Below are 20,823 nucleotides of genomic sequence, written 5' to 3' on the forward strand. Positions count from 1 at the left end.
CAGTTTGAAGTCCAGGGAGAATTTTCAGGAGGAGATGGAGGTGGATTAGAAGGTGGCAAGGGCGGGAGCACGGTGAGAAGGCTGAGTGGTCCAGGTGTGAGAAGGCGGTGGCCTGCACTGGCCTAGAGGAGATTCAGGATCAATTTTAGACGTGGGGTGTCAAGACTTGCTGTTGGGTTGGGTGTGGGGTGGGGGAAAGAAAGAAAACAAGAATGATTCCTAGATGGGGAAATCAATAGGATCACTCATTGCACAATCATCAATGAAGCACGTAGATCTGCGTGACCCTATGCTTGGTGTTGTTGACAAAGACAGGGACGAAGAGCATAGCTTAGTCAGGGAGGTAGACCGGAAAATAGGCAAATGCATGCATTTAAATAAGTTTAGTAGATGTTAGAGAACATCTAACTCTGCTAAGGGAAAAGGATCAAAGAGGTCTTCCTAGGGGAAAGGAATCTGAGCTGGGTCTTGAAGGAAGAACAGAAATGAGGAGGAGAAGGGCTCTGGGGTCATGGAACAGAGCTCTGAAATAGCAACAACAAAAACAACAATAATAGTGATGGTAGGTGATATTTGTAAAGCCCTAACAATGTGCTAGGAACTGTTGTAAGTGCAAGTTAAGGGAATTCCCTGGTGGTCCAGTTGTTAGGACTGTGCACTCTCACTGCCGAGGGCCTGGGTTCAATCCCTGGTCAGGGAACTAAGATCCCACAAGCCAAGTGACACAGCCAAAAAAAAAACCCTTAAAAAAAATGGGTGTAAGTTAACTTATTTAATCCTCACATAAGAACTCTGTGTGGTAGATACTATTATAATCATGTCCACTTCATGAATGAGGAGACTGAGGCATACTTAACCCCTGTTCTATCACTTGCCCAAGGCCACACCATCTCATACCAGGCTTCAGTCTCATGCAGTTTGGCTCCAGAGGTCAGGCTCCTACCACCACAAAAACTGCCTCTCCCTGGGAGAGCACTGCATGTGAAGGGGTTGACAAGTGCAGAAAGTATAGCGTGTAGGAAGGTAGGAGTGGATGGAAGGGGAGATAAATGACCTGAAAGTATTTTGCAAACTAGTAAGTACTGTCCCCCAGCGTATGATCACCACTGCGATTAAACAGTGTGAAAGACAAAGCTTTCTCAGCAGTGTCTCTGGATTATTGGCCTTGGGGGACTGTGGCTGCTTGGGGGGCTGCCCAAAGAGAGGGGATCTCAGGAGAGGATGGGCTGAAGTGAATCCGACCCTGAGTTGGGAAGCAGTAGGTGTGGGTTCCAGCCCCAGTTCTGCCCCTGACTTATTACACGGTTTCAAGTGAGTCACTTTTCAGCCTGGTCTTCAGTTTCCCCGTCTGGAAGACGGAAGGAAGGAGGAGTGGGGATTCCAAGGGCCTGTCCAGTCTTCACATTTTGAACAATTGCTGTTGCTATTGGTGCCCTGCTTCTTGACTAGACAAAAAAGGAATGTCTGCTTGGAGCCCTTTACCAAAGCAAAAATGACACCTCAGATGGGAGTGGCACCTTCCAGAAAGCAGGACCCATGCTAGATGAGAAGCCTATGACATATGCCTCCTGAGTCCACAGACCTCTGAGTTAAAGCCCTCTCATCCCTCCTGTCCCTGCCAGGATGCTGGTTTCCAGCACCCCGCCCAGCCCAAATCCAGCCCATTCCTATCCTTTTTAATCTTCCAGGGTTGGGTCTGAGAAGCACAGACGGCATTTTAGACAGTATATTTCTGAGGATGCAGCCAGAAGATGCTTTTACATCCTAGGGGGTCTTGTTTTGAGTTTTCTGCGAACCAAACCCTCGGGGCTTTTTTGCATGTGCTGCTCCAGGCTCCATCTGCGTGATTGGTTTGGGTCCACTGCCCTGGAGAAAAAAGTGTGCATCTGGATGCAGCATGGGATCTTTCTCCTCATGTCTTGGGAGCTCCATAGTGAGAACAGATTCACAGGCCTGCAAGAGAACCTTTTCCATCAAAGCAATGCAATCCAATGCTGTCTTGCTGACGTAGAATTTTGTAAACTGTAAAGCACATTCATACATTATTAATTCACATATTATTCCTTTTGTACCTCATAAAATTCCTGAACTAGTTTGGACAGGGGTAGGGTTGCAAGATAAAATACAAGATGCCAGTCAAATTTGAATTTCAGATAAACCATGAAGAATTTTTTTACCATAAGTATATCACAAATATTGTACGGGACATACCTATACTAAAATATTACTCATTGTTTATCTGAAATTCAAATTGTTGCGAAGTCTAACAACCCTGGACAGGGAACATTAACCGCATTTTGCAGGACTGGGGCTCAGTGGGGTGAAAGTATTTATCCAAACTCCCTGAGAGCATGGACTATGTCTGATTCATTTTTAAAATTTTAGTATTCATTTATTTTGTAAACAGGAGAGGTATATTCTCATGAAACCAGTGTATCAGTTCCTTTAGTGGTGATCTGAAAGATTTATGTACTATGAAAAGTCTTCTCCTCTGAGAATCTAACCCCCATGTTTGCATAGGTATGTGTATTACACAGAGCATTAAAAAGGTAATGGTTCATTTTTAACCCCCAATTCCCAGCCTGGACTTAGCTCAGAGGAGATACTTGGGAAATGTTTACTCAACGACTGGGTTTTCTGAGCCTCTCGCTCTTATAAGAACCCTACAGGGTGAAAGAAAGAGCTGGCTCAGGACAGAGAATGGTCCCAGGAACCCAGTACTAAGCTTTCCTGTTCTTCCAAAGTGGTTGTGCTTAAGATTAATTCAGATGAATTTCAGGAAAGCAGAATGAAACTATAAAACATCATGAAATCACCACAGGGCATCATGAAAAGTCTCCTTTTCACAACATCCCCTTTCCACTCCAGATGCAGGAACACAGGGAGGCTGCCACACCCAGGGAGGTCTTGGGCTAAAGGCCACCCAAGGAGTCCCTACACTGTCAGTGACAGAGGCACAAAGTCCCTCTCCTGGTGTGGAGAAAAGGGAAACTCCTACACCATTGGTAGAAATGTAAGTTGGTGCAGCCACTATGGAGGTTCCTCAGAAAACTAAAAATAGAGCTACCATATGATCTAGCTATCCCACTCCTGGGCATATACCTGGACAAAACTATAATTCAAAAACATACATGCACCCCTATGTTCATAGCAGCACTATTCACAATAGCCAAGACATGGAGACAACCTAAATGTCCATGGACAGATGAATGGATAAAGAAGATGTGGTGCATATATACAATGGAATACTACTCAGCCATAAAAAAGAACAAAATAATGTCATTTGCAGCAACATGGATGCAACTAGAGATTATCATACTAAGTGAAGTGAGTCAGAAAGAGAAAGACAAATACCATATGATATCACTTATAAGTGGAATCTAAAAAAAGGGTACAAATGAACCTATCTAAAAAACAGAAACAAACTCACAGGCATAGAGAACAGACTTGTGGTTGCCAAGGGGGAGGGGGAGAAGGAGAGGGATGGACTGGGAGTTTGGGGTTGGTAGATGCAAACTATTACATTTAGAATAAACAACAAGGTCCTACTGTATAGCACAGGGAACTATATCCAATCTCCTGGGATAAATCATAACAGAAAATAATATAAAAAAGAATGTATATATATATGTATAACTGAGTCACTTTGCTGTATAGAAGAAATTAGTACAACATTGTAAATCAATTATACACCAATTAAAAATAGTTTTTTTTTTTAATTCCCTCTCCTGCCCCTTGGATGAGCAGCCGTCAGGGGCGCTGGAGGGACAGCCTCCAGGGTGACTCTGGATCAGATTCAGCTCATCTCTCTCCTGATGGACATCCCGGGCTCTGCCCACGGAGAAGCTTGCATGCCGATGTCATCTGCCCAGCCAACGCTGTGACTAAACACAGACACTCGGAGAAGACTTGAGCTTCTGATGACGGACGTCAGGGGTCTTGGTTCCTTGCCAGGCTGCCCACTAAGAAAGATGTCCCGCTGAAGAATTGGAGCCTGGCACGAGCCCTGGCCACAGGTCTGAGGTTCACTGGGTAGCCTCCTGGAATGTTAGGATTCCAAGAGAGGCCCTTAGAAAGCATCTAGGTCTAATCCAAATATTCTCGTTTTTCCAGAAATACACACCAAGGCTCAGAGGGGGAGAGAACTTAGTCAAACTCACACAGTAACTTGGCAACAGAACCAGGTCTGGAACTCATATTTTTTCGAGGTGCTGCACTCCTGATTCAGTCGATCAGCTTTTCAGTGCAAAGCAAAGAGCAGGTGGGACAGATGTGGTTACTCACCGGTGCACTGGTGCTGTGGGTCACCGAACTTTAACCCTGGCACAAAATTAGCATCTTAATCCAGTCTGTCACTCCCTGAAGGCCCTGCAGGCCACAGGCCGAGGATTAAAAATAAACTCCTCTCTGCCAAGGCCCTGAAGTTGGAGATGAAATGGCTCGCAAAGATCATCTGATCTAGTTCCCTCAGCAATGCAAAGTCCCCAGCATCCGTGTTGAGGCCAGTTCCAAGTACCTGTGAGCTCAGCGAGCTTGCAGGTTGGCAGGCAGGCCCCATGGACACAGAGGGTTGCGAATGGGCCGTGGAGGGATGGACCAGGTGTAAAGCTAGCCGAGGTAAGCAGCAGCATGATCTTTCGGCCTCCAGCAGCTCTGTTCAAAAGTACGATTTACATCCACCTCAAATCTGTCCCTATGAGCTCCTGCCCAATGGGTCCAGTCTGCTGCTTCTTCAGACTTGGGTGGAGGAGGTGGCCCAAGTCACCCCGTAAGTGAAACTACCGAGTTAGGCAGGAACCCCGATCTGCATGCCGTCCGGTCAGGGCTCTCTCCCCTGGTTTATCCCACTCGGGAGAGGAATGAGAAAACCGAATGAAGAAGAGCGGGGGCAGCTCTGCCTGGGATTCTTGGACGGATTCCCCTGTATTTGCCAGCTCTCAGCAGAGAACAGAATAGCCTTTGACCCTGCCCTTGTGGAGCTGATGTTCTGGTTATGGAGTCAGACAGTATGTGGCTAAATAAATGAATAAAATAGTTTGAGGAAATGACAGTGCTAAGAAGAAAACACAGGCTGATAATGGGATAGTAAAAGGACCGAAGGGGCAGCATGACCTCTTGGGAAAGGTGCCCACTGAACTGAAGGCTGAATGAGGACAAGGAGGTGAGCATGGGATGATCTAAGGAGAGGGAACACGGCATGCAAAGTCTCTGGGGCAGGAACAAGCTTAGTGTATTTGAGGAAGAGAAAAGCCAGGATAGAACATCGTGAATGATGGGAAGCGGGGGAGGAGATAAAATCTGAGAGGCGGTCGTGGTCTGAGCCACAGCGTATTGCACTGGGCTTGGCTAAAGATTAAATCACGGTGCCAAGTCTCCTGCCAGAGTAGCAGAACCTCCACAGAGCAGGATCACAGCATCATTGTGAGGATAACGGTGAAGGCCAGGTGCTCACACGCAATGTGGCTGGGATGGGGTCACTGGAAAACTCCACTGGGGCCTGCGGTTCTAGTCTCAAATCCAACAGGAAACATCCATCCCAGGGTTCTGTTGAAGCGCAACAACCCTGAGGGGCCTTGTCTGAAACTCCCCTGGGGGCACTGCACTCCTGGGGGAGTCCCACAGGTCAGAGGCAGTAGAGAAGGAAGCCTAGGTTTTAAGAGATTTTGTGAAAGGCTGGACTCAGCTTCACCTGCTTCTTCCTGGGGCCCTTTCTCTTGCTTTCAGGGTCTTCCCTAGGACTCTTCACCTCCTTCCCCCATCAGGCCTGTTCTCAGAGCCAGAGATGATACAGTCATTCACCCTGGGGTATAAATGGCACTGTGCCCTCTCCTGTGTTTTATCAAGAGTCAAAGTCCTGATCCAGAGGAATGCATCTGAAATTGTGTAATTTCAGTCATCAGCACTCCAAGGTTGGGGTGGGAGGGAGCGCTTGTTGAGTCAACAGGTGGATGGCAAGGCCCTGCCTGGAGCTTGGGCTCCTCACTCCAGGGCGGGTGCTGTGCTCCCTCCACCATGTTGCCTTGTTCTGGTAAAACATTGATTCCCACCCCAAACAGGCATTTGACTCTCTCGGGAATTCACAGGAAATTCTAGAGAGCGCCCAGCTCTGTGCTAACTGCCAAGGTACAATTCCAGCAGAGGTAGTTGAGGAGATGGAGTGGCCCTGGATAGACTGAGGGTCTAAGGATCGGGATATCAGTTGAGGATGTTCTCACAGAAAAGAAAAATCCAGCCCCTTCCAGAAAATTCTGCCTGGCTCAGCAAACTGTCCTGTCACCTCATTGGCACTGCTTCTGCATTTTTTTCCCATTTCAGACTGGAAAGAACATGTGGGCAATCTCCACGCATTGGTTTTATCTTCCTTCAGGATGATCTAACCTTCAGGAAAGGCCAAGAAGCCCTATTCCTATCCTTTGCCTCCTCAGCCCGCTTCCAGGAATTTATGCCAAGGACATACTTACAAAGATTGATTGAAAACCTTGTTTTAATAAAGGTTGATAGTATATATATAATAGCAGAAAGTTAGAACTACCCAGGCACCAAATGACAGGTGGATGAACAAACTCTGGCCCATTCACTTGAAGGAATACTATGAGAAGCTTAAAAATGATAAAGATAAATCTAGTCGAGACATGGAAAAATATATGTGAAGGAATGTCCAATGAAAATATTGGAAACCCAAACTGTACAAGTCTATCTTTTTTTTTTCTTTTTTTTAAGCCTCCTCACTGTGCCCTTGAGAGGCCCTTGAAAGGCCACCTGTTTACTGTTCTAGTTTCCTCTTGTTCATGGCTGAATTCAGGGAGACATTGCCCCGTGTGAACTGGGCCCCATGACTAGGGTTTTCTTCAAGGATGAAGAAAAACAGCCAGTACCAATTCCAATTTACTTTTTACCATCTCTAAGACTTGTCCTTAATAAACAATTAGCTCTCAGGCTTCCCTGGTGGCGCAGTGGTTGAGAATCTGCCTGCCAATGCAGGGGACACGGGTTCGAGCCCTGGTCTGGGAAGATCCCACATGCCGCGGAGCAACTAGGCCCGTGAGCCACAATTACTGAGCCTGCGTGTCTGGAGCCTGTGCTCCACAACAAGAGAGGCCACGATAGTGAGAGGCCCGCGCACCGCAATGAAGAGTGGCCCCCGCTTGCCGCAACTAGAGAAAGCCCTCGCACGGAAACGAAGACCCAACACAGCCAAACATAAATAAATAAATAAATAAAATTAAAAAAAAATAAACAGTTAGCTCTCAGAATCTACAAGTTTCCCATCCTCGGATACAGAGAGCTGACTGGAGGCCTATAGATGAAAACCTGAAGAGCTCAAGAAAGATTTAAATAAAACTGAAATAAAGCCCATCTTCTTTTTCATGGGTATTGTGTGCTTAGATAAGGTAAATAAAATAATCCCTGTGAAAATGCTTTCTAACTTTTAAGTGTTATTCAATATAAAATTACTATTCCCTTTCTTCAAAAAGTAAAACATCACTTTAATAACTGCTAATTGCTCAATTCTGCATTAGGTGGTTGGGACAGAAAAATGATCGTTTGCTACCCAAGATTCAGAAGAGTGGGGATGGAGTCTTGACCAGGCCTCCCCTTCCCAGGTTACTCTGGGAGTTGGGTTACAGAGAAGAAGTAGTGCATGCTCACACCCAAAGGAGGGGAGGTCGCTTTCTCCGTCACACTTGTGCTGGACCTGGGGAAACTGCCCATCCGGCCCAAGCGGCCTGTCCTCCTAGAAAACTGCCTTGCTCCCGCAAGTCATAACCTTAACTGTATCAGTTAGGATTCTTAGCTGCAAACAACAAAAATCTACCCTGGATAGTTTAATAATAACAACTATTATTATTGTTATTTTCATCATTAGTGTCACGGCTGTTATATGCGGGCACTTGCTAGGTAGGCCTGGTGGTAAGGGTTTTCAATGCATTATTTCTTTTTATCTATAACTTTGAAAAGGAGGCAATTCCTCTGGTGAAAATGAAGTAATCGAGCTTTGGAAAAGTTGAGAAACTTGCCCCAAGGCCAGAGATTTAGTAAGTGGTGGAGACGGTTTTCAAAGCTAGAACAGACTACAAAGCTGGAGGTCTGCATTGCCAGGTCCTGCTCTCTCGACAACAAAGCTCCTTCTGGGCTTCAGCAAGAACCCACCAAAGTGGCGATGGGGCCTCCATGCTCTGGGGGCCTCTCCTGGCCTTCATACTTCAGGGCAATTTCCAGAGGGCTGGCTAGAGGTGGCTGTTGACATTCCCACCAGCAGAACCATGGAACCAGCTTTCCCAGCAGCCACATGAACTGGCAAGAAGCAGAAATGCTCTCATGGCCTCAGGAAACATCTGCAAGTCCTCAAGGAGGCAAGACCTGCTCCTTTATCGCCTTTCCAGAGGAGATAGCGGGCCTGTCCCATCTGTAGAGACTGGACAAACTTACTGCTTTTACTTTCCAGGCCGGGTTTCTGCAAATGGAACAATTCACTCCTACTACACTTTTAGGATTGGGCACTTGGCAGCAGACCCTGTACTGGGCAGTGGGGTCGCAGTCCTGGAATCAGAGCCACCAAATGCCTTCTAGGGCTCACAGGCAATGATGGAGACAGTGACAAGTAGCATTTGCAATTCAAGGTGATTGTTGCAGGAGAGGGGATGTGGGGAAAGGGGAAAAGTATGAACTTTGGAGTCAGAAAGACCCGTTTCCTCACATCCTGGTAGTGTGACTTCGGGCAAATTTCCTAACCTCACGTAGGTTGTTTCTTCATCTGAAAGAAATGTAAATAATTATGTTTTTATTGCATAATTCCCATAAGAATGAAAAGGACAAAGTACATCAATACTTAAAACTGCCTAGCACATAGTGGGGTCTCACTGAATGATAATTACTAGTATTAATATTACTAGCATTATTGTAAAGGCTCTAGGAGGGGCAACTATAAATGGTGTTTTTAAGGAGACAACAACAGAAGAGACTTATAAGCTGGGTTTTGACAAGTAAGTAGGAGTCTGTTGAGTGGCTGGTGGGCAGGAAGAGTTTCCTAGTTAGAACAACAGCAAGAGCAGCTTCGTGAAGGAGCATGGAATGTTCAGGCAGCATAAGAGGACCAGTCAGGAACTACTGAAATATTCCCATCAAGAGATAAGGGCCTTGCCTCAGGCAAGATGACGCTCTGAAATCCCCTTTCTACTGTTCTCAAATAAAGGGCCCTCATGGACTTAGTGTAAATTCATAGACCAGCATTCTTACAATCTGTGCTACCTTGAGGGAAGCAGCCTCCACGCCCCTGGCCGGCCAGTCTACAGAGAATAAATGAAGCTCAGAGCTTCCTCCAGGCATCCTAGCCTCTGGCTCACCTTCCCCGGAGTTGTACAGGCTTGGGTTTCGTTCCTGGTGGAGCCGCTCTCCTTGCTGTATAACCCTGGCAAGCCCCTCGTCTCTCTACCCTCTCAGTTGTGTTATCTGAAACGATGGGAATAATGACACAGTATGTAGAGGTCCTTACACACCATCTCAGCTCCCAGCACACAGCAGGTACCCTGCTTTCAAGAACAAGGGGCTGGGACTTCCCTAGTGGCCCAGTGGCTAAGACTCCATGCTCCTAATGCAGGGGGCCTGGGTTCGATCCCCGGTCAGGGAACTAGATCCCACATGCTGCAACTAAAAGATCCCGCATGCTGCAATGAACATCCCGAGTGCCACAACTAAGACCCGCTGCAGCCAAATAAATAAAATTAAAAAAAAAAAAAAAGAACAAGGGGCTGCTCTGGCAGCTGAACTTATCGCAGAATCGGGGCAGGACCGACATAGTCCTGGGGAAGCCTCGCAATATCAACCACTACAGATAAAAAAAAAGACTTTCACCAAAATGGTATACTCTAGATATTGCTCTGCAACTTTGCTTTTTTCAATGAATAAGAGATCTTGTCAATAGACATCTTCCTCATTCTTTTTTTAGCTGAGATAGAATTCACATCCCATAAAGTTCACTTATTTTTTATTTTATTTATTTATTTATTTACTTATTTATGGCTGTGTTGGGTCTTCGTTGCTGTGCATGGGCTTTCTCTAGTTGCAGCGAGCAGGGGCTACTCTTTGTTGTGGTGTGCTGGCTTCTCATTGTGGTGGCTTCTCTTGTTGCGCAGCACGGGCTCTAGGTGCACGGGCTTCACTAGTTGTGGCACGCGGGCCCAGTAGTTGTGGCGCATGGGCTTAGTTGCTCTGCAGCATGTGGGATCTTCCCAGACCAGGGATCGAAACTGTGTCCCTTGCATCGGCAGGAGGATCAGCCACTGCGCCACCAGGGAAGTCCCAAGTTCACTAGTTTAAAGTGTACAATTCAGTGGGTTTTAGTATATTCACAAGGATATGGAACCATCACTACTGTATGATTCCAGAACAATTTCATCATCCCCCAAAGAAACCCTGTACCCGTTAGCAATCATTCCCCATTCTTCCCTCCTACCAACCTCCAGTGACTACTTAGCTTGTTTTCTGTCTCTATGGATTTGCCTATTCTGGATATTTCGTATAAATGGAATCATCTGAGGCCTTCTGTGTCTGACTTCTTTCACTTAGCATAATATTTTCAAGGTTCATCCATGTTGTAGCATGTATCAGAACTTCATTACTTTCTATGGTTGAATGAGATCCCATGGTATGGATATTATACCACATTTTGTTTATCTATTCATTATTTGATGGACATTCAGATTGTTTTTACTTTTGGGCTATTCTGAGTAATCCCCATTTTTTTTTTTTTTTAATAAATTTATTTATTTATTTACTTATTTTTAGCTGTGTTGGGTCTTCGTTTCTGTGCGAGGGCCTTCTCCAGTTGCCGCGAGCAGGGGCCACTCTTCATTGCGGTGCGCGGGCCTCTCACCATCGCGGCCTCTCCTGTTGCGGAGCACAGGCTCCAGACGCGCAGGCTCAGTAGTTGTGTTGCACGGGCTTAGTTGCTTCACGGCATGTGGGATCTTCCCGGATCAGGGCTCGAACCCGTGTCCCCTGCATTGGCAGGCGGATTCTCAACCACTGCACCACCAGGGAAGCCCCCCATTCTTTTTAATGCATAGTGTTCTATTGATTGGATGTAACATAGTTTATTTAAGTACTTCCTACTTAAGAATAGTTCTGGTCTTTGCCATTTGGGGCCGGTGCAAAATGCTAATGCAAAAAATGTTGCCACAACATCCTTCTGGTCTTCCATAACAGGTAGTCAAAACTTACCCCATTTCCTAAGGAAATTATTCAACTGAAGCAAAAAGTTATGTTGACAAAGATATTAATCGAAGCAATTTTTGCAGTAACACAAATGGAACTACTTAAAGAGTCCACAATAAGGAGCTCTTTCGATAAGTTCTATTATTTGATGAAATAATGTACAGTCAGTAAAAATGAGAATTATGAAGGCAATGGAGCAACAAGTGAATTGCTAATGATGATCTTAAATTTAAAAGAAAATATAACAAAATGCAAAATGGCATCACTTGCCCACGCTGGTTCTCACAATAGCAAGACATGGGGCTGGGAAGCACACCCATGCCCTTTGTCCTCAAGTGTCCCATCTCTGCCACATCACCATGACAAACAGAAGCTGGGCTTCCTCTCTAAGGAGCAGACTGGGGGTCACTGCCACCCTGCACTGCTGAGGATGCCATGAGAGGATCACTCAGCAGTGGAGGAGTGGCAGTCACAGTGCCTTCCCTAGATTTAAGATGCCAACTCCTTGTGTTGTCAGAGGGTGGGTCATAGCTGGCTGTGTAGCTGTGATGAGCATCATGGATCAAGGTCATCTTGGGGCTGTGGAACCAGTCATTCGTGGAGGTAATGGGTGACCTGCTGTGGTGGGTACCCTCTGAACTTCCCATGTGCTATGCTGGAGTCTCTTGCCAGCATTCAGCATCTGGGACAAAGGCTGCCTTCTTAGAGTGCTGCTTGATACTGTACTGTCCAGAGTAGTGATTGCAAATACATTCAACTGTAGCAGTTGTGAATGTATTCATGTGGATCTCTTTTTTTCAATGTATGCTTTCTATTGTCATAATCATGTATACTACAGTCATTGCCATTAAAGTTACACAATGCAGCTACAGAACAAACTTGTGGTTGCCAAAGGGGAGGAGAGGTGGGGGAGGGATGGATTGGGAGTTTGGGATTAGCAGATGCAAACAATTATATATAGAATGGATAAACAACAAGGTCCTACTGTATAGCATAGGGAACTATATTCAATATCCTGTGATAAACCATAATGGAAAAGAATGTACATATATGTATAACCGAATCACTGGGCAGAAATTAACACAACATTGTAAATCAACTATATTTGAATAAAATAAATTTAAAAAAAGAATATACAATGTAGCAAAACCAGTGATGAACATGCAGTCTTTAAAATATTAATGGGAAAAATTTAGCCCCAATGGAGGATGTTGGCTGTATGCTCGTAGTTGTGATTTCTGTGATTTTTTGTGATGGGTTCTATCAATACACTTAGATTATATTGATTATCTATTATGTCTTAGGTTATAAGTTATAATAAATAGCAACAGATTACAGGTGTTATTTCTAAACATTCTAAACTTAAAATATACTAAATATATAATTTTTGTGAAATCAAAGTTTATATGAAGGAATAGAAAAGACCAATATTTTATGGTATTCTGTAAAGTGCATAGTGACTTCCAATCAGCTCCATGCTCTGCTACTAGCCTTTACTCAGCTTCATGAACTGTGAAATGACCTCCAAAATCTCCCAAATCTTCGGCAGAGGTTTAAGGTTGTGTTTGTTAGGGTCACAGCTAAGCTGCTATAACAAAGAGATACTAAAATAGAGTGGCCCAAAAGCGATGAAATTAATTTCTCCTAAAAACAGGTCGGCCAGTCTGGGCTGGTGAGGTGACTTTGCTATGGACAGGTACGAGGTTCTCTGTTGCTCTGCCATCCCCTAGGGGGTCATTATTTGCTTAATCAAAGCTGGGTTGCTACTCCTGGGAAAGAGGAAGGAGCCAGCATCTAAAATAAGGAGCTTAAGTTAGACATGACTCAGAAAATGCGCATATCACTTCCTTTTATATCCTACTAGTCCGAACTTAATCATGGCCACATCCAGCTGCAAGGCTCATAAATGGACTCTCTACTCTGCCCAGGAAGAGGGAGAGGAGGGATTTGGGAGAACAACCAGGGATCGGCAGAAGAAATTTTTTTTTTTAATTAAAAAAATGTGTAACAATAGAATTATATTACTTCACACAACTGCTGACATTTCTCTATGGTTCCTTCCACACTTGATAAGTACATATCTTTTTCCAAAGTTGTAAAAATAGTGTCTATGCAATTTACGTTCTGCTAGAATAAAATGACATGATTAAAATAAATGATATACTATTTTTCATCTGTGATGTTGGCAAAGATTTTTTTAAAACACAGTAGCCAACGATGGGGAAACGATGGAGAAATAGCCACTCTCAAATATTACTAATGAGGATGTAAATTTGTGCAACTTCTCTGGAGGGCAATTTGATGATACATCACAAAGGCTTTACAAATTTAAGGGGGAAAATTCAGAGGTGTGTATACAGATTTGTATAAAAGGCTAGCCACCAAAGCCTTATTTATAGTGCTAAAAAACTGAACCAATCTAAATAATCAACAGCAGGAAATTGTTTAAATGAATTATGACCCATCCATCCATACGATAGACTACCACACAGCCATTAGAATCATGATTTTGGTAAGTCAGAAAGAGAAAGACAAATACCATATGATATCACTTAAATGTGGAATCTAAAATATGGCACAAATGAACCTATCTACAAGATAGAAACAGACTCACAGACGTAGAGAACAGACTTGTGGGTACCAAGAGGGAGGGGGAGTGAGGGAGGGATGGACCGGGAGTTTGGGGTTAGTAGATGCAAACTATTACATATAGAACAGATAAACAACAAGGTCGTACTGTATAGCACAGGGAACTATATTCAATATCCTGGGATAAACCATAATGGAAAATAATATATATATGTGTATTACTGAGTCACTTTGTTATACAGCAGAAATTAACACAACATTGTAAATCAACTACGCTTCCATAAAAAAAAATTAAAAAAAGAAACTTTGAGATACCTAAAAAAAAAAAAATCATGCTTTTGTAGAACATTAATGATATGAAAATTATGATAATATATTAACTGAGAGAAACACATTGCAAAAGAGCGTATGTGGTCTGTGTTGATGAAAATAATCAATAAACAATCTACAATAGGAACAGAAAAGAGTTTTATTTGAGCCAAAGTGAGAACTATAGCCAGAAGACAGCCTCTCAGATTACTCTGAGGAACTGCTCTGGAGAACCATGGTTTTCAGCACAGCTTTATGTCTTGTCAGAACAAGGAACATCAAACACGTCAGGAGAACTTCCCTGGTGCTCCAGTGGTTAAGAATCCGCCTGCCAATGCAGGGGACACGGGTTCAATCCCTGGTTGGGGAACTAAGATCCCACATGCCGCAGGGCAACTAAGCCTGTGCGCTCTGGAGCCCACACGCCACAACTAGAGAGAAGCCCACATGCCACAACGAAGATCCCACGTGCCACAACTAAGACCTGAGGCAGCCAATAAATAAAAAATTTTTTGTTTTTTTTACAGGTTTATTTCTGGACTCTTTACAGTGTTCCATTGATCTGTACATCTATCCCTCTGTCAATACCACATTGTCTTGATTATGGTTGCTTTGTAGTAAATTTTAAAATAGGAAACTTTGAGTGCTTCAACTTTGGGGTTTTTTTCCAAGATTGTTTTGGCTACTCTGGGTGCTTTGAGGTTCCATATTATTTTTAGGATCAGCTTGCTAATTTTACAGAGAAGCCAAATAAATATTAAAACAAAACAAAAAACACGTCAGGGATATATTTCTTTCAAGGTTTCAAAAAAAGCAGATCAGCACATGCACAGCAAGTCAGGATGGCCTTGACACCCGGGAAGGGAGTCTTATTATCGAAGGAGGACCGGCATTGGTGTCCCAGGAAGGAAAGCATTTAATCTTGATTTTTAACAGGGACATTCTTTACTTCTGGTCAATGTGCCCTTTCCTTTAATAATTAAAGCAGATGTACAATGTACAAACAGGTTGTTTTAGTTAGCAGAAAATTCAAGTTAACTCATGTATAAGCCAGAATTACTTCCCCATCCCTCAATCTGTGAAAATTTCTTTTATCATCTAATTCCAATTTTTTTTCACTTAAAATTATCCAGAGTTATAAAAAGGGCTTGAAGAATATTCACCAAAATGTTAACAGTGGTGTAAGCCGTGATTTTTACTTCCTTATTTCTTCTTTTTAGTATTTTTCGAATTTTTTGCAATGAATATATGTTATGTTTATAATAAAGGGGTTATTTAAAACGCTGAATCAGACGTACAGAATCCTAACACATTAGAGCAGGATGGCTCCTCGGCAATAACTCCCTCAAATTTCTAAAAACAATTTCACCTCTGACAACTTAGTCCGTGTTGAGGTGAATACAAAACAAAACGTGTATGGAGGACTCAAAATAACTTAAAACACACACGCACACACTCCCCAAACTTCCGATACAACCAGTGCTAATGGGGAAACATACCCTGGGAAAACAAACATTGACATTGGCAGAGATAGGAGATGAGAACTTCATTCATTCATTAAAAAACTCTTTGTGAGCACCTGCTATATGACGTTTTTGACACACTAGATCCTGGTAATCAATGATGAACAGATATGGTTCTTGCTCTTCTTGTCTTACAGTATTTAAAGTCTGCTAATGGTTGCCAAATGTCTATTATACACGCTACATTTTCACAGACATCTCTCTGTCATATTACACCAATAGTATTAATCCCCACTTATCGAGTTAGGGCCTAACTGTTATGCATGGTTACATAGGCACTATTTCTAATCTCACAGCAACTCTATGAAACAGCTATCATTAACCCCATTTTACAGATGAGAGAACTGAGAACCAGAGAGACAAAGAGAATTTCTCAAGATTGCACAGATAATTAGTGGCAGAGTTGTTTTCCAATGCATGTCTCTCTGCCCTTAAGCCTAGGGTCCTGTAGCCTACACAGAGCTTTGCCCTCGAGCACCACTCATCCCAAAGCCTAAATAAAAGCCCAGGACTCAATAAATTTGGATCTAACCAGACTTACTGAATTTACTGAGATGGGGCCCAGGAATCTTCTGCTCTTTTTTTTTTTTAAATCAGTTGTCAGATTTATTTTGAAAGTGTTTGTCAGAATCTTCTGTTCTTAATAAGTTCCCTATATACGTCATACTCATTCTAAAGTTTAGGACCACTGCCTTAATCTCTTTATCTCCCTCAAAATCCATTCTGCAGAAATTATTTAAGTGAAATGGAAGGGTGGAACTTGTAAAACAAAACATAAGAAGAGGCCTTTGTGGAGACAGAAGTCTGTCTGGATCTGGTATGTGTACCTGGGAGCGAGGAGGTGGGTACCTGCAGCCTGGGGAAAAGGCTGATGGAGGGAGCAGAGAGGATAGGCCGGAGGAGAGGCCTTTAAGGTCAGCTATTGCCTCACCCAGGGGTTGTCTTGGGATAAACACTGCCTGCCCCTTCCCATTAGAAACCAGCAACACAGGTAGCCACATGGGTCAGCCTATCAGAAAAGCAAAAAGGGGCTTCCCTGGTGGTGCAGTGGTTGAGAATCTGCCTGCCAATGCAGGGGACACGGGTTCGAGCCCTGGTCTGGGAAGATCCCACATGCCGCGGAGCAACTGGGCCCGTGAGCCACAACTACAGAGCCTGCGCGTCTGGAGCCTGTGCCCCGCAACAGGAGAGGCCGCGATAGTGAGAGGCCCGCGCATGGCGATGAAGAGTGGCCCCCACTTGCCGCAACTAGAGAAAGCCCTTGCACGAAACGAAGACCCGACACAGCTAAAAATAAATAAATAAAAAATAAATAAATTAAAAAAAAAAAAAGAAAAGCAAAAAGCTCCCAATGAGAAAAAAATAAAATGGAACTAGAGATGACACCCTAGAGAGACTGCCCCCTCCCAGTGCTTACTATTGAATATTTAAGGACAAATCCCTGCCCAGAGAATCAATCCCACCTAGAAAGGTGGTATTAAACCAGAGGGGTCAAGAGTGATTCTGTGGGTCCTGGGGTCCTGTGTTCTGGGGTTTATCCCCTCCTGTCTCCTTAAACCCAGCTACAGAGACAGAGACTAGAGCCTGGTCTTCAGCCCTTCCCTCTGAAAACATTACAGAGGAGCTGCTGTCCCAGGGGACCATGAGCTCATAGACCAGACTAATGAGCCACCTGAGAAACACAACCACGGTAAAAGAGGACAAACATCTACCAGGACGAACATCTACCATCTGAAGCAAGATGATTGGAATAGACTGGCCAAGAATATGCTTGATAAATACACTTAGGAAAATAAGGACTTTTAAAGTATAAAGCAAGAACAGGAAATCATTTTTTTACAACTTGAATGGTATGTAATTAACATACAATAAGATGCACATGTTGAAAGTATTCAGTTTGATGAGTTTTGACATAAATATACGTCTGTGAAACCATCACTATTATCAAGATAATGAAGATCTCCATCACCTCCCCCCAAAGTTTCCTCCTGCCCCTTGTAATCCATCCTTCCCTCCACTTCCATCCCCATACAACTGTTGATCTGTTTTCTGTCTCTTGAGGTTAGTTTTATTTTACATAGAGAATTTTGTATAAATAGAATCATATAGTTTTCATTCTTTTGAGTATTGTTTATTTCACACAGCATAATAATTTTGAAGTTCATCCATGTTATTATATAATGATAATTCTTCCTTTTTTATTGCTGAGTAGAATTCTACCATATGGATATACCTCAATTTGTTTATCCATTTAAAAACAGTAAAACACATCGGTTAAGGTACTCCTAAAACTTTTGCACATTGAGTCCACTTCTTCTAAATCACTTTTCAAGTCAAGATTGTCAATGTCTGTGATTTTCCACATAATATCTTCCCCTATGATATCAAGAGCACTGGTTTTGCAGCATTTCTTTAAAAAAAAAATAATGAAATAATTAAACGCCTATACTACTGAGCTCTAAAGCCAGATTTGCAATTATATGTGATGCTAACTTACTTTTTTGGTACTTTTTCTTATTGTGGTAAAGTGTATATAAAATAAAATTTGCCATTTTAACCATCTTAGTTCAGTGGCATTAATCACATTCACAATGTTGTGCAACCATTACCATTATCCAGTTCCAAAATTTTTCATCACCCTCAACAGAAACTCTGTATCTATTAAGCAATAACTTCTCATTCTCTCCTGCCCCAGGCCTATGTATAACTGAATCACTTTGCTGTACACCTGAAACTAACACAACATTGTAAGTTAATGACAAGTGTTGAAAAGATTGTGAGAATATGGAAACCCTCATTCATTGATGGTGGAAGAGTAGACGGGGGCAGCCATTCTGGTATAATCTGACAGTATTTAGTCATATGAGGCATTCACGCCTCCCCCCTGCCCCAGTTGAGAGACGCTAATCGGAAACTCAGGAAGGCAGCCTGGCCAGAGATCCAGCATCCAAGGAAAAGAGAAACTTGGGCCAGGGCTGTCCCCATGATCTGCAACAGTGCTCCACCCAAGTGCATCCTGTTCCGGAAAGTCCTGTTTCCCCCCAGGGCACCTTTACCTCCTACCTGGACCACACCACCTTGTGATCTCATCCAGGTTCTGGAGGGAAACCTTGAGGCACTCAAATGCCCAGGAAGGCATGAGTGAATCTCTGTGATGGGGAAGCTACGAGATAGATGGGAAAACCTCTGGTTTGTGGATCAACAGACCTATGTTTGCTACCAGCCCCTTGGTCTCGGGCAAATTTAGCTCTCTAAGCCTCAGCTCTCAAATGTTAGTGGGGACAAAACATTAGATGACATCTGTAGAAGTGTGTGGCATAGACTGGATACTCAATATTAATTCCACTGACCACATTTTTGACACGCCAGTGCTGAAAGTCTCTGGGGACACAGGGGCTCTTTTCTTGTTACCCTGAAGGATAGCTCTAAACAGTTTTCCCCATGCTAAATCCAAATCTACCTTCCATAATGTTAAAAAAAAATTTAAATATTCAAAATAAAATTAAATAGAGCTTGAAAAGAAAAACAGTTTTACACTCAGAATGAAATAATACACTTGGAATAAAACCGGCAGTTTCTGCCCTATTCTTTCCCATCCCTGAGTCCTGCTCTACAGGGAGCCACAGAGCTGATTGCCTCCTCCCCCCACATACTTAACTCTATATTTTTAAATAATGTGTGTTTATACAGCTATTTCTTTCTTAGGAATTTATCTCCTACGTGAGGATTTAGCACTGTTGAATGAACTGTCCTTTCAGCATCCTCATCTGCTAAACTAGTCATCACTCCTCCATACACAACTGCTTTTAACTTCAAAAATATTCTCAGGAGTCTCCCATTTATCGATGCGTTCTCCTCAGCTCCCTTTGCCCTTGTGTGTTTATAGACTGTTTTTTATTCTTTACTATCATGTTGGGTCTATAGAAGGGGAGAAAATAAAAGCAAGATATACTTGTCATCTTTTTAAACAGAAGCCCCATGAGAGAGCTTCTTGGAACAAAACTTTATTGAAAAAAAAGAAGTCATTTACATCATTTTTGGTGAGTAGTTAATTCTTGGTCGTTAAATCTGAAACTGTGGTTAAATATCTTTTGCCCTTGCTGAGTATATATACATGAGTTGAGATTCTCCAATCTGGTTAACGTCAAAACTAAAATTTTGAATTGGATTACTGATGAAGAATTTATCTTCATCTTTAAAAAAACAACTAATATTGAACTGAACATTCCTTTAATATTAACTGATCATAAACATTTCCTCCTCTTAAGGAACTGATTTTCAGGTATGCATTTTTGTCAATTGATTTTATTATCACTTGTAATTCATTGGAATTTAAAATTTGTAATTTAAGAGATGAATAGCCCTGTTTGATTCCTACTATATTTCTTTTTAGTAGCTTTTAACTTTGGCATTTGCCAAAATCAGAGATCATTTAACTTTCTCTAGGCTAGACTTTTTCTTTTAAAATAAGGAATGGGGTGGAAATATCCGGACCCCAAGATAGCTAGAGACCAGTTAAAGAGTTTTCTATGGCTTTTTTTTTTTTGGCTGCACCACCGTGGCATGTGGGATTTTAGTTCCCTGAACAGGGTTCAAACCCGTGCCCAGGCTAAACCACTGGATCGCCAGGGAGGTCCCAAGACTTCTGTTGCTTTTTATTCTCTACCCAAAAACGTGTTTTACAAAAGTCAGATATTATCTCACTGGTTTCAGCCCTCCCTTGGGAGAGGGCTTTTGTGTTTTTTTCTCCATACTAGAGCAGATCTAAACCTTTCATCAATTTGGAGGGGAAAGCCAGTTTTGTCAATCTGCTTCAAAATTGGGGGGAGGTGTCCTGGCCCCATTTATAACATCAGAGACAGGAACAGAGTTCCAATCATGATTCTTTTATTTCATTTCCAGCAGGTTAAATGGGCAGGTCGTTCTCTGCTATTTAGTAGCAACTTTAAACAGTAAGAAGGCACAATTTGGGGGCTAAAATTTCTCACAGAAACTTTGCAAATGCTACATGGTTCATTTGTGGCAATGATGTAAAATGGATCTTTCTGAGAAAGGTCCATATGTATTTTAGTTTGAGAACAATCATAATTTATGCCCACTTTTTTCCTGAGAGACAGGAAAAGATTTTAAATATATCCTGGGTGTCAGGAAGCTTTCAGTGTATAAAGGGACATTTGACTGAGGGATT

This window comes from Balaenoptera musculus, chromosome 6, assembly GCF_009873245.2.
Source record: "Balaenoptera musculus isolate JJ_BM4_2016_0621 chromosome 6, mBalMus1.pri.v3, whole genome shotgun sequence".
NCBI classification, from domain to species: domain Eukaryota; kingdom Metazoa; phylum Chordata; class Mammalia; order Artiodactyla; family Balaenopteridae; genus Balaenoptera; species Balaenoptera musculus.